Genomic DNA, 11,273 nt, shown 5'->3' with positions numbered 1-11,273 from the left:
TTGTAGATGGAGAAGGCAGGCAAGGCACTCAGTGGCCCACAGGTGGGATGTGGCCAGAGAGGTGCAGGTGTAGGGTGCCAGCAGCCCCAACAGGGACCCAAATTGCTCAAAAGGCTCTTGCAGCTGAGAAAAAAGAAAGAATGAATGACATGTGCCTGGGTTTGGCTAGAGTGAGATTCAAGTTTATGATCCTGGGAAGGTGAAAAGAGGAATGCATCCCTGTGGGACCCTGTCTGCTAGGAAACCTTTCTGCATCTCAGGGTGAGGCTGCCATGAGGACATCAAGGCAAGAGAGAGTTAGACCATACTTACTCTGCAATAGACTGTCTACTGATAGGTGACAAGCAGCTGGGAGCTGGCCTGCAAGGCCCTAGCTTTCTCCTACTCCTTGTTGGAGAAGAACCATGGCTCAAGAAGCTGTCAGGAGAGTAAACTACTGTCAGAGGAACCTTTAAAACAGCTCAGAGGAACCATTTCAAAAGCAGACATCACCATCACCACTGAAATCCTTCCAAGCAATCTGATTCTTTTATCATCTGGATACAACCCAGGTGGACCTTTAGTTCCCCTGAAGCCAGAGGAGCTGTTGAGTGACCTTGGCACAAGATGGTGCAGTTACTAGGGATGTCAGTAGGATGCAAGGGAATTACGATCCATTGTCCCAAGGACACCTTGGGAGATTCTCCTTTCATTTTCCCCTGCTGAGGGAAGCTCAGAGACAGCTGGGGTGTGTGTCACAAAACCCAGAACTACTCTAGGGAGGCCAGGGGTGACTGCCAGGAGGCCAGGAGCTGATGCCAGAAGACAGCTGTTTAGGTGTACCTGTATTTAGAAAGATTCCTGAGCCATCTCATTTTCCTCCCTCAGTTGCTGCATAGTTGGAAGATGCAAGAGGCATTTGAGGCAGACATCAAGGATGTTTCTGTTTTCATCCAGATTCAGTGAGGATTTCACCTTGCCAGCAGAAAAAAGAGAGAAAGAAAAGTCCTCAGTTAGACTGACTGCCAGCCTCAAGGAAAAGTGGGTCTAGTGCTAAGATATGACCTGAACCTAGAACCCAAAATCCAACCCCCCTGGACATGGCAGCTGAGAAGCTCCTTGCACTCCCCACCACTCCTAGTTGTCCCACAACCACCACCATCAGGTCTTTCAAGTCCAAATCTCCAAGCGGACCAAACACATTCAAGCCCCTCTGACCCCAGCTGCAGGGAGAGCAGCCATTGGCCTGAGCCCTGCAGGTGTCTCTCAGCTCCAGATCTGACAGGAAGAACAACAGAGTGTTAAGGAAGGAGCTCATCTCTGACCAGGGCATCCCAGTGCCAAGGGGAAGGGCAGGAATCACCTACCTCAGGTGCTTAATGGGAAGCATGGCCCTGAGGCAAACAGGAGAGGTCAGGGAATCCATTGGCCCTAAGGAGTCCCTGGGCACAATGCACCAGGAAGGCCGATGCAGGTCTCTGTGTGTGAAGGAGGTGGCTCTTCCTACTGTGCTTTGTGCAGAAGCTGACGCTGGAGCTCTCAGCAGGTGTTTGGGGCACAGCGAACAATCTGCTGGATAGGGCCTGGACCTAAATAGCTGTGAGTGCTGAGGTGCTTAGCTTAGCCATGGTGGTGGCTCTGCTGGGCTGGGTGAGCCCTAGAGCAGAACCTTAGGGCTCATTTTCCAGAAAACATGCAGGTGCCTTTAGACTCTCCAGCACCTGCCAAGGGAGGTTGGTGTGCATGTGGATTATGCTCTTGCAGCTGGTACTTTCAGGCTGGGCAATAGGGCTCATGTTTCCTCTCCAAAAGCTACCTGAAAGACATGAGAAATACACAATCTTTTTCTCTGGGTGAACAACTGAAGTAGTTGTCTCAGTAACTGAAAGGGGCTGGTTGACTACTGACTCATTAACCTGGGACCCAAAAAATGTGAGTAGCAGAAACTGTGCTCCCCTCTGTATCATTGGAGACCTGATGTGAAGCATTTCCCCCTGGGAGAGGGCATTACCAGGGAAAGTAGCCACTGCCAAGCTATTCTTCTTAAAGTTTTATAGGGGGAGGAAGTGTGAGAAACCCCCCAGATCCATTATTTGCAAGCACCCGACTATCCCAGACACCTGCACTTTACTCATGGCAGCACCAAGGTTTTCCAGTGTGCTCAGGGTGAGGTCCAAGTGGCCCTTGGTTGAGACCACCAGGATGGTCACAACTTGCTGGAACCCAAGAAATGCATTGGTGAGTGAGTAGGACTTTCTGGCTGACAGACCTGAGAGTCCTCCCTATCTCCCCTGATACTAGAACTGCCCATCCAACGTGGAACAAGTTAGGGCGCTCTCTGAGGGAAAGGACAAGGGAAGGCCATGAAGCAAACCAGCCTCAGACACAGAGCAACAGAGAACTGAGGACACGGGAGGGCCTGGCCATGTCTGGAGAGAACACAGTCCTCACCTCTCTCTGAGTCCCCTGGGTTTCTGCTGCCATGTAATCTGTGCCCTTCAGAGATTTCTGGAGCTGGGATTTCACATGGGCAAGAGGCCAATGTGGTACCAAGTGACTTATATAGGGAACTCCGAAAGAAGGAGACCAACATCACCAAAGAGGTGGGAACACAGCAGCCTGCTTTTCAGGACAAGAACAGACCAGAAACACACCCATCCCTAGGAAGGACCTAGAGTCTAGCCCCAGCATCCATGCACCTAATAACTGGCCCCATTCTCTGCAGGGAAATGGCAGCCAAAGGCAGAGAAAGAGCACCTTTGAGCAGCTCCCTTTGGGCCAGTGAAGAGAGTAGAGAACCAAATACAATGCCTTTCATCAAGAAAATAGAATGGAAAAGTACAAACTCTGGAGAGAAACTCTCTGCATCCTTCCTGCCACAGCACCGTGAAACAGCTGCAGAAACCCAGCCATTGCCAAGAGCATGCACCTTCTCTAGGAAGGAGCAGGCATAACTGGCCATCTCTTGCTGCAGCTCCAAGCTCAGCTGACTGCTCCAGGTATGGTCATCAATGGTCTTCAGTGTCATGTTTAGGAACTGAGGGCACAAGTGAAGGGAAGCAAAGGGTTGGGTGCATGGGCTGCATCCCTGTCCTCCTCCTCTGCTGTGCCCTTTCTACCACGCAAGTCTCACAGGGAGAGGACTCCTTTGGAGAACTCTACAGATGGTTACCCTAAGATCTTCCTGCTTCTTGCTCTCCTCTCCTCATCTCTGCCCAAGGATCCTTCACAAACCTTGACACCAGTGGACAGAGATTTGGAGAGAGATTGTGCAGAGGGTGGAGGATGTATCAAGTCAGGAAGGTGCCATGGGCTCTACAACTAGCATCTCCAGCTTCCAGGGACTTCAGTGTTTTGTTGTGTTGGGCTTGCATTGTGATAGGACCTGGTATTTGCAGAAGCCCTCTAGCAAGGCCTCATCTCCTTCAATTTTTTGAGCTCAAAGACTGTAGAGAAAGGCTGGATTATCCCAAATGGACAACTCTGGATGTCAATCCAAACTCAAAGAGACTGGCAAACCTTCCAAGTTGGACTCTTGCTGGGTTATTGACTTTCATCACCTCATTTCCCTGAGGCATGAGGGTACCTTCCCTTCCCAGACAGTCCTACCCAGTTTGGCTGGCTGCAACAACAGCTCTGAGAGCCATCCTGTACTTTCAGCAGCAGGTACTCCCAGACCACATTGTCCTGGGATGTCTCAGGATTTCCTGGAAGTGGGAGGCAAACAAGAAGGATGTCACTGCCATAGGCACTGAAGAAGAGTCCCAGCTGCCTCCTTGGACATCAGTTCTTTGGAAGCTCCTGCATCCGCACCCGGTCACCTCCTGGTCATAGGCCTTGCAGTCTAGTACATATCATGCTAGCATGTGTGGAGGTTGTGCACAACCAGTCCCTGCAGAACTGGTCATAAAGGGACTGGAGGGTGCTCGGCACGTCACAGATGTGCTCAGCACATCACAGTACAGGACTGGGCTTCATAGAAGGGCAAAGTGCACAGTTTTCCTCTGGCAACAGAAACCCCCCAAGCGTGCAGGGAACTACAGAAGAGTGGTTGCTCTGGTGGAGCCCTTTATGGGCAAGCCCTACCCTGTGTCCCATCAGCCCCAATGTTGTCAAGCCCCTGGATTTGCCCCCGTGACAAAGAGTAGAAGCTCTCAAGCATGCGATGCCGCAGAAGGGGAATGGTACCACAGGGGGCTCCAGGAGGCTGCAACCTTCCCCCTTCCCTTCTCTTCACAGAGATCATTGCGCTCCTTCCTTGCTTTTCACCTTCAATGGTCAGGAGCAGGATGGAAATCTTGATCTTCCACTGCTCTCCAACAGCAGGATGGATTTTGCAGTGCAGAGCCCACAGTCCCCGCAGGGCAGAATGTGTGTACATGATGTCACCCAAGGTGACCACCTGACAGTGAGAAGCCAGGGCTCATTAGAAGATGTACATAGTCTAGTTCAGAGTCTGGTCTCACTGATACCCTGGGAAAAATCCAGAGTAGCTTCACTGACATCATGAGAGTTTCCTTAGATCTATACCAGTGGAAATGGTCTAACTCTGATTCTAGTGACAGCCTGGCTGCCCTAGTGCACCCCATGCTCCTGCTGAAGCCAATGGCAGGTTTCAGCCTGCTAGGACAACAGCACCAAGTCTCCAGCTTCAATTTATCTTACCATTTGGCTGCTAGACAAGCTGGACTGCTTGAAAATATAGGCCACTAAGTCCCAGCCCAGTCATCCAGGCCCTGCACATTGAGCAGTGTCCTGCTGAAATGGAGGACAGCCTTCTTCACCTGGAGGGGAGGAGAGGACAGACTGGAGTAAGGACAGCCCTTATGCCCAAATGGTGGCGGGGACCAGCCATGGCATAAACCCTCCCTCAAACCTTGGAAAGATTGACAGGGAGGTTGAAGGGTCCCCAGGCCTCCAATTTTATTTCTAGGGTTTATAAAGAGGCAAGAGAACAATGTGTCCTTGCTACTCAGTAGTTCTGTATTGGCATCTGAGGGAAAGCAGATCTCCTCCCCACTGGCAATCTGCTTACACTTCTCTAGATCCCGAATCTCCCCAGCTTTGCAAGCAGAAGAGCAGACTCTGCACTGACTTCCCTGAAGCTACTGATGGGGGGAAGGTTTTCTCTACAACTGAACCAAGAATTTTGGGTGGGAATTTTGTGTCAGGTCCAGGTGCCATTGCCAGCACAGCCACAACTCACAAATCACCTCACCTGAATACTCTGATCACCAAGCATGCACCTCATGGCCTTGACTAGCTCACATTTTTTCTTGCTCATCTCGGGCACTGTAAGGAGAAGGAGGGCACAATATTGCTGTGTTCTGGGAGCTCATCCTCCATAGCAAGATGCACCCAGATTGCAAAAGAACAGCTTGTGGCAACCTGCACAACCTCCTATCTCTACTTTGGAACCTGGGAAAGTATCTGGGACCATAACAAAGGTCTCATCAAACCTCTTCATTTCAGAGTGCTGCCAGGAAAGGTGTCAGAGCAGGATTTGGCCTAAGCATTCCTGTGTCATCCAGCAGGACTCAGGGCGCTACTGGCCCTTTGTAACTGAGCAGCAGAGGACAGAGGTCTGGCTCTAGCTCTATACAGCAAGGGCTATTGAGAACAGCTAGAGCAGAACAGGTTATTCATCCTGGACAGTCCTAACTCAGTTCCTGAAGGGTCAGCCAAGATGGCAGTCAACATGTTTGCTCTGGTCATACTTACAGTCAGCAGCAATGATGCCACTAAAGATTAAGAGGGATGCCACACAGCTTGCCTCCTTGTTGGTCTTGAGCCAGGAGCCCACAAAGAAAATAAATTGGTTTGGGGAGAGACAGGATGCAGGGGGAAAGAGCACAGCCTCAGTGAGCTCAGCACTCCTCATTATCATCCCCCCTTCCATGTTTTGGCACAGTGCAGGGAAGGTCGAAGGAAACCCCCATGTCACCTGAAGTCTCCTCTCCTTACCGAGCAGAGGGAGACAGTAGAGCACCTTGACCTGGTTCTCTGATCTCAGCAGTTGTGCAATATCACACACCTGTGAGAAGGGAAGAGATTCTCCAGAGTCCCATCTGGATACAGATGAAAGTGTGGAATGGATCCTGAACTCTCACTGTCAATGAGTTGAACCAGAGTCTTTCTGAGTCCCAGGAGACATCACTGCAATCACAGCAAGAGCCAAGAACTCAAAGGTCCAGACCATAAACAAGAGGGATCCAAGTCTGATTTCCAAGTCTCTTTAGCATCACAGCTGCTCTTGGCTGGACTCGCACCACAGGGTTGATTGTTCTGGTCCTGACTCGCTATGACAAAGGGATATGCATGGACCTCCCCATCAGTTGAGCTGGACTGAGGGGAGACAAGGAGGGAGCACAGAGATGAAGTGGGATTTTCCCCTTGGGTAAACCTGTGCTGCCTCAGGGGGCTGCCCAGGTGCAAACAAAGACAAAGCGCCGCCTGTCTGACCCAGGAGAGACACGCTCCACAGGCACTGGGGTGGTAACCATTCATTTCTATAACCCATAGCAGTGAGCCCTAAATCTCCATGTTTAAATTCCCAGGCCCTGACCATAATCCCTGCACTCCACAAGAGACAACCTCCAGTCCTCCCTACCCCATGGAGCTTTGAGAGGCCAAGCTCAGAGGGAGCAGAACAAAACTCAGCTGGAAGGTGCGGTTCGGTAGTTCATTTCTTTTGTCTCCCCTTATCAGACTTCCCAGAAAACAGAAGTGGCATTCCCAACACAGCCATGATCTACAAACTCGGCTGCTGTGAGTTCAGCTCCCAATGGTAGGCAAGGTTGATCCATTAAGGAGTCTTGAACTGCACCAGGAAAGCCCCAAGAGAGCTATGGAGGTCCTAGGGTAAGTTGTACGTGCACACGCATGTGCCAGTGTGCACACCCATGCATACAGACAAGGGCCAATGCTGGTTTCCCAGGTGGCATCTTACCCTGGTGACATGAAGATTGTTGACCCCTCCCTTATATTGCTGCAGGAGACAGGCAAGCCTCTCAAAAACAGTGTCACAATGCCTTTCATGGTGGAAAAGGAGAATCATTGCAGGTCCCAGCACCTAGACCACAACCTGCTGCATGTGCAGAGAGAGAAGGCAGGACTGAGTCTCTCTGACAGACTTACTGGGAGGTTGCTCTGGATCAGGAAGAGGCACAGCTTTTCTCTTTCTCAGGTTAGCAGCATCCTTGGTCCATCATTGAACCATCCCTGTCTGCATGGTTCCCACCTACAGCAGTTGGGAGGGGCCATGGAATATGGCCCTGGGATGGCTCATGGATCACACCTCCTCTCTGTGCTGATGTGCCTAGATTCATGTGCAGAGAGAGTGAACTCCTCCTTGCTGCCATCCCCCTGGGTACCAAGGGAGTCACACCCAGAAGGAGCTGCCCCCTATCCTAGTGCTCACTGGCACTCATCAGCACACACAACTGCACACTGCTTGTTAGTTGCCTGTCAGTCCAGTGCACTGGGGAGGTGGGTGTGACTGACACGTTTCCTTCAGAGACGGGGTCACTGGGGGAGTAACAAGGAACTGCCCAGCATCTAGACAGAGATTCAGCACCCTTGGCTGTATTCCTCATTCTTTTCCTGACTTACTGGGGGACAGTGGGCAAGTTACTTCACTTCCTGAGCCACAAGGATGAGGCTTTCTAGGCTCACAAGGCTGCTGGGAAACTATATTTCATATCTCAGTGCTGTGAGATACTTGGAGGAAGATACTAAAGATGCTCACAGCATTATCCACAGGGTGAGGGCTTGCTTAAATGTGGCTTATACCATATCTACCCTCTACTGGGGAGGGGGAGATGATGCGCATGTGAGCGTGCCCTGATATCACAGTGACATCAGAATATAACAAGGGCAAGTTGTATTGTGACCTATAATAGGAGAGGAGGAATGGAAAAGATGTAGCAGATGGGCAAGGACCAGTTTTAGTTGGGGTTCCACCCTGCACAGCCTTGGAAGGAAATGCTTAAAGCAGCTGTGTGATATAGAGCCACCACCCTACCTCCTCCTGTTGGAGTCTCTCCAGCAGAAGGCTCACAGTAATGTCAGGCTCCATGTCTGCCTAGCCAAACACTGGGCTAGGATTGCCCTGAGCTTAGTCCATCAGGCATCTTTCTGCAGAGGCATCGCTGGTGGAAAAACCTGGGATGGAGGGAAAGGATTCTGTAGATTTCTTTGTGAGAAATCACACTGGTCTCATTCATTACCACCCTGTTGTAGCCAAACCCTGTGGCATGGGTACAAAGAAAAGGTTTCCTAGCACAGCAACAATAGGAGAGGTCTTTAGGCCACCCTCCTGGGCTGAGGCAGCTGGTACTGCCAAAGAGGCACTTTCCTTAGTGAAATTTAGTTCTGCCAAAAAGCACTTCTTTGTCAGGATGGAGATGATGCTCTGGTGTCGGCCTGCATCAGAAGGTAAGAATCTATAAGCATCAGTCCTGTGCGCAATGGCCACAGCTGTACCAGCCAAAGGGGTGAGATTGGACCTGGTCAGGGAGAAGAAGATGTGTCTTCTCCTTTCTCCTGCTGTTACGCTAGAAGATTTGCTTGCAAAATAGCCCACCCAGCTGGAAGGGGAGGTTACTATGATGTTTGTTTTCAGGAAAATAAGGGAAAGTCATGCAGACAATAACAATTCTTTTCTCCTTGGCAATTAGTTGGAGAATTGGGATCACACACCCAAAATGATGGTTTAGAACCAAAGTTTTTTGAAAGCTAGGCTCCCTATATACATGCCAACGGGTGGGGAGGGGCTGTTTAAATTAGAGTGGTTCCCCAACAGCCACTCTGATTAAAATGGCTCACCATCACGTTTTAAACACCCCACATTTTAAAATGGCCATTGGAGCTCTTTAACTAAAGCTTATTCAATAAGATTTAGTTAAAGCACCCCCATGGCTATTTTAAAATGTGGGGGGAAGGGACCAGAGGGGGAAGGAGGGTGCTCATTATACATGGCAGTGAGTCAATGCTGGAGCATTTTAATTAGAATGTGGAGCAGACTTGATTCATTAAGCCTGCTCTAACGAGTTTTAATTAGAATGGAAACCAGCTTGTCTATAGGCTGCCCTAATGCTTAAGCTTAGGTAATGTATATGGAGACACCTCACACCACCCACCCGGTTGCAAGGGGGACAAGGTCAAAAATACCTTGGGGATGGAAGGAGGCCTTTCCCAGAACTTCTAACACAATCTCTGATGATCAGAGGCATGTCAGTGTTCAGAGGCTGAGACTTGATCCTGACCTGGACTCAATCACCCAATCTACAGTCAGGCCACCTAGTAACACTGTGTGCAGAACTGAAAATCTGGCTCTAGAAAAGCTGGTTTTAGCTAAGCCACCTATTCCTTGTGCTTCCAAGAATGGGTGTGGGACAAGAGACTAGGCATGGAGAACATCATGGGGATCTTACCTTTGCCAGGTAGTTTCAGGTTGATGACTTCCATTGTTCAAAGTTGGCTTAAACAAGCTCTCCTTCTTTCATGTACTGAGCAGATCCTATTGTGAATGTGTCTGGAGCCACTCCAGCCACCAGGTCCAGGACCCAGGAAAGAGGTGAGCCAACAGCTTTTGTGATGTAAGCACCACTATGACACTTAGGTGACCCTGTCCTACCTCATAGGTGGCTGCTGACCAGTGAGGGGCCGTGTATCATGTAAGCTTTCACAGGGCTGCATAAGGATCCAGATATAAGTATCCCCAGAGGAGGCTAAATTTGTTTTGATGTAGAATACCTTAGGCCTTCAGATCACCTGGGAGTTTCCTGTCTTCTCCAGGTGCGTGGTACCTTCCAACACTGATTATTTAAATCTGGCCATGGTTGAATGTGTAAGAAATAAAAACAGGTAGGAACCAGGAGAAGTTTCCTTTCACTTGCTAGCTGCTTGGACCCCTTTGTTTTTTCATCTTGTCATCCAAAAGGGCTTGTTGAAGCCCTCAGATGTTACAAAAGTAGGTTACAGCCATCTTGTCCATCCAGCCCACTAAATACACCCTGCCCACATGGGTCCTGGGCCTGTCTACATGGAGGCCCCACCCACCCCCTCCATCCAGTGCCCCCAGTGGTAGGTGCAGGGCGGACAGCTGCTCGAGAGGTCAATGATCCAGGACTATAAAATTTGGCCCAGTGGGAATCTCACACAAATGTCTCATGAGGTAGAAAATCTGTATATAAAGGTACTTTTGTTTCTTTCCCATGTCTCTGCCATATCCCCTAAACATTAGTTATTCAACTCATACACAACCCCTGTAAAACTGACTATGTTCACTATTCTCAATTAGCAAATGAGGATAGTGAGGCAAAGAAGGAGTAAGTGGCAGGTCTAGAAGACGTGCTAGTGTAGGGAACTGAACTGAGACCTCTTGAGTCCCTTTTCAGAGACCTCTGATGTGTCAAACTTTCACTGCAGAGGGTTTGCTCTTGCTTTTCCTGCAATGCCTGTAATTCATGGAGGGGGAGGAAGCATTTCCCAATGATACTAGAATGGTTGCATGTACTTGCTAAATGAATAGGTGTTATTAAGTACAGCATGTGCCCGCATACACTGGAGGACATACAGGACCAAGTAGAATAAATAAGTGATTGGAGGAATTGTATAAGATGGTGGAGCTGTTATATTTTTTATGTGAATACAGCATCTGACTTAATCAGGCTCTTTGCTTCCTTCAAAACACACAAAACAAAACGCCCTCTGCACAGGGCTACCTGCATGAGAACTTTTCTCTGAACTTAGCAACAGCAAGTTCTGTAATCTTAGGTCTCTGCTATGTCTCAATTCCATATCAGGGAAATCATGCCAATTAAAATACTGCCTGCTACTGGCATATCAGGCATACAGCATGTGCAGCAGTTTCCCTTGATAATTGCACCCCTTCTGGCTTGAACTTCAGAAACAGACATCACCCTTTCACTTCTGCTGCAGGTGCTAAGTCCCTCTGAAAACTAGGGCATAACCTTAACTCCTATAAAGAAATGGGGTCTCGTCCCTGTTCAATTTCCTTTTAGCTCATGCTCTCTCCTCAGATTTAAAGAAGGAAGGAAGTCTGGTTTGGTGTCTGGGGCTATGATTCCCCACTAGAGAAACTGGATTAAGCTTCTCCATTCACTTCACGCAGACCTCTAGGTGTCTGTCCCACCTTGGGACTGGTGTGAAACAATACTCTGGGGTGCCAATCTTATTTAGAGCCTTGTTGTTGCAGTCATCTCTAGTCATAAAAAACATGAGGTACAGTAATATGCAATGATGAAAGGTTTTGCATGCAGTTAACCAGC

General features: G+C 49.4%; 1 long non-coding RNA gene across 1 annotated transcript; it reads right to left on the bottom strand.

The window, feature by feature from the left end:
* Positions 1–4,600: 4,600 nt before the first annotated feature.
* LOC109299734 lies at positions 4,601–5,808 on the bottom strand. Its single transcript, XR_002097973.1, has 3 exons — positions 5,701–5,808; positions 5,198–5,271; positions 4,601–4,763 (listed from the first exon to the last, which is right to left on the bottom strand). It is a non-coding gene; the product is annotated as an uncharacterized LOC109299734 (long non-coding RNA).
* Positions 5,809–11,273: the final 5,465 nt, after the last annotated feature.

This window comes from Gavialis gangeticus, unplaced genomic scaffold (assembly GCF_001723915.1).
Source record: "Gavialis gangeticus isolate Ggan-Ray unplaced genomic scaffold, GavGan_comp1, whole genome shotgun sequence".
Classification (NCBI taxonomy): Eukaryota; Metazoa; Chordata; order Crocodylia; family Gavialidae; genus Gavialis; species Gavialis gangeticus.
The sequence above is the reverse complement of the archived record's forward strand: the minus strand, read 5'-3'. Positions and strand labels throughout refer to the sequence as shown.